This window comes from Talpa occidentalis, unplaced genomic scaffold (genome assembly GCF_014898055.3).
Source record: "Talpa occidentalis isolate TD23 unplaced genomic scaffold, MPIMG_talOcc4v2.1 talOcc4.9, whole genome shotgun sequence".
NCBI classification, from domain to species: Eukaryota; Metazoa; Chordata; class Mammalia; order Eulipotyphla; family Talpidae; genus Talpa; species Talpa occidentalis.
This window is the reverse complement of record NW_023605305.1, coordinates 103843326-103846961: the sequence shown is the minus strand read 5'-3', so window position 1 is coordinate 103846961 and position 3636 is coordinate 103843326. Positions and strand designations below refer to the sequence as shown.

The 3636-nt window shown below is 31.9% G+C and overlaps 1 non-coding gene across 1 annotated transcript; it reads right to left on the bottom strand.

The window, feature by feature from the left end:
- Positions 1-505: 505 nt before the first annotated feature.
- Positions 506-662, bottom strand: LOC119237356 (U1 spliceosomal RNA). Its single transcript, XR_005123293.1, has one exon. It is a non-coding gene; the product is annotated as a U1 spliceosomal RNA (small nuclear RNA).
- Positions 663-3636: the final 2974 nt, after the last annotated feature.

Genomic DNA, 3636 nt, shown 5'->3' with positions numbered 1-3636 from the left:
TTCTACAACATCAATGGAACTGGAGGAGATTATGCTAAGCAAAATAAGTCCGAAGGAGATAAATGCCTGATAGTTTTGCTCATATGTGGAATATAGAGAAAAAAATAAATAAATGGGTCAGACAAAAACAAACCCTAGAATTCTGACTATAAAATGGAAGTGTCTGAGGGGTGTGTATGGAATGGGGGCTGTAGTGGGAACAAAAGTATGTGGGGGACTCATTAAATAAGGTGGAGGACTATAGGTGCCTTGGTGGTATTTTTCTTGTAGTGTTACTTGCAAATGTTCTGTTTTACTTCTTTTTAGGTCTGTATATTGTAAATTGACTTTGATTCCCCCCCCCAGGGGGATATTGTATTTAACTATGGAATTTAAAATACTCATTTTTATTGCAATTTGTGAAATATGTATATTTATTTTACATTCTTTCCACTTGTTTGCCATCTGGGTCAATTTAGCAATTCAGTTAACCTTTTCTTTTCTTTTCTTTTCTTTTTTTTCTTGTAGGGGAGTGTCAATGAAGTCATTCCCCACTACCACAAATTATGCAGTTTTGTTCCCACACTTTGGGAAATTGCAGGGGTGAGCACATCCAGAGTAAATGCGTAAGCCCTGGGAAAACCACCTTTGTGATCATGGTATCTCCCCTGTCAGGTAAGTGTTCAGTTAACATTTTCTGTTATTCAGAAAACACAAATATCATTCATTTATATTTTATTTGATGTACTATGTTATTTGAAGAACAACTATTCATTGAAATTTGTGCACTTGATTTCTAGTTCTATGATTATCACATTCACATTTCATTTCAATTTTTCTCTAGTCCTAATCATCACATCTCCCAAAAGTTAAAAATTGTGAATTACTTTTTTTTTCTTTTTTTTTTTTCTTTATTTTATCTAAAGCACCTTGTTCTGCTTTTTAAAATACAAGACCTAATTTTGATCAATTGTTACTTCAAAGGAGTCCCATGGAGATAAAGTTTCAACAATTCTTTGAATGTCTAAAAAATGTATTTGCTGAGAATTTTTTTCTCTTATTTAATATAGATATCAATATATATGAGACACATAAAAATAACATAAGCTCTATTATTGAACTTTTAAAATATATGGTAAAAGATAATGCGATGAACACTCAAGTACATATTACCCAGCTTCAATAATTATCAATATTTTAATGATCTTGTTAATTTTATGAATTTCTCACAGATCTAACCACATCTTTCACACAAATTTATACTTTTTAAATTAGCTGTAGTATTCTAATGTAAATCCTGGACATCATGTCATTTCAGCTATTATACCATTCTAAACTCGCATGAATATTTTAAAATATATATCATCATCTTGTCATTTTCATGACTAATAAGATTAATAATACTACTTATTATCATTTGAATACATTTCATATTCAGATTTTCCAAATTACCTTGAAAAGTGTTTTCTGACACATGATCTTTAGAATTAAAATACAAACATGATGTAATACATTGCTTTAGGCATTCTGTTGTTTTATTCATTCTATTACCACTGATCCTTTTGTCTTCCTTTTTTTTTTTTTTTTTACTTATTTACTGTGAGAACTGGATAATCTGCTCTTAGGAAAGATTTACATTCTTTGTGGTATAATTTAACACACTCTTTTGACTCTTTTGCTTCCTTTAAATTGATGTGTGTTTCCTATTGATCACATCACAATAAAAAAAGATAGTCTGACCTGTATTTAGTGGAACTTAGATCATTTTTCAGGTTTAGCTGTGAGTCTGATCACTTCATTATAACAGTAATAGTTTTAGCATCCATTCATGATAGTGTCAAATCTGAAATGACAGCTTTGACTGAACATCAATATCTGAAATAAAATTATTTTCCCCAGGATTCTGTAAATATTGTCAGTTGAATAGGGATAAATCTAATTATCATTATTTTATTTTTTTAGAATAGAGAATTTTTTAGTATATTGTTCATCTCATGGTGTTCTAAAATTCCATCTTTATGTTCATGATGTGGGATAACATGAATAATTTATTGTTACCTTGACATTAAGCTATTTAAGTCTTTCTTCTACTTGTGATTATTTTTTTCCTATTATTTCTTTAAATATTCTGAGATTTTCTCATTCTTCTGCTTCTGGAGATTATCTTTCATGTTTCCCAGGGCCAACTACCAAAATGATCTTCAATTTTATTCACAATAATTATTTTTCATTAATATCTATTATTATTATTCTAATTTATGATATCAAATATTCCTTTAACCCAAGATTATCATTTATCTAGCTATTTATACTTCTTTTTACCATAGGTTTTTATTAATGGCAATAATAGATATTATAAAACATGCTATGATAAATGTTATTTTATGTTTTTCCCCATATAATGTATAATAAGGAACAGGCCTTTGTATTATTTATTTTTGTGTTCTCAACATATATTTTAGGTGTGCTGTCAGTGACTATTCAATATCTGATTAATTTTATTAAAATATAGTATGCGGCCTTGGGTCTCTAAGTAACTAGAAAAAGATAAAGGTAATGTTTATATTGGTAAACTGATAAAGTCAGAACATTTTTTGGACCCTGGAACTTGAGGACAGAGCTTTTACTACTTTTAGATGGGCAGCTAAACTCATGTTTTTGTTTTTGTTTAAGATTTATTTAATTATGCATACAAAAACTGGGATACAGGCCAGCGGTGCTGGGGGTGAGCGTATTCACAAGAGGCAGAGTGGGGAACAGAACAGGCAGATTGACTGAAATACACTGCTGAAGGGAGCAGCAGGTGAGACAGGAGAGGTCTGCTGTGCCATGTGGGTAGCTCCCTGGCCAGGGATTGAACTCGTGCTGCAGTGGCTGTGGATAGCTTCATAGGTTGCATCTTAACCCCTTGTGCCACCAGGGAGGCCCTAAACCCATGTTTTGATATGAGATCCTTCAACTGTTTCTCTCTTAGTCACAAGATAAGAAACCAGTGAAGCAGAAGAAGGCAGGATACAAAATTCAAGTCTTTAGGCAATCCATTTTAACTCAATTCCAGGTTTAGGGAGTAAATTCCAGTTATCTTTTTAATTACACACTAGTAAAGGGGACGAACTCCCTCTGTGTTTGTGTTTTCAAAAACCATTTGAGCATTAAAATAATCATTCATATAATAATACAGTTCCACTCACCAAAGCTAAGGATTTGTGACAAAAGTCTTAAAATAATTTCAAAGAAGACCCAGTAATAATGGTATAGGATTACAAGGGTTTTCTCTTTATTAAGGGTCTGAGAATGTAGCGTAATGACTGTGATTAATGTTATTTTCTGATTAAGGATGAGTTACAGTCATATCCATGGTCTTTTTTTCTTCCTCTAAGAGTCTATAGAAGTGGGGAAGTAGAGAAATAGAACCCTGTAGAGTTTGTCTTAAGATGCCAAGCTACTTGAAGAAGAGATTACAGGATATGGAAAAAATGAAAAGTATTGCTATGCTCTGGAAATACTGCAGCATTCCTTATTGGTGAGGGACATTCTAGTTTCATCAGGATGTATAATTCACCTGATAGGAGAGATAATTCACCAAGAGCTGGGAGAGGAATATGAATTGGCTCCTAAAATATAGTTAAGATTTTTATTGAATGAGAGGAGAATGAT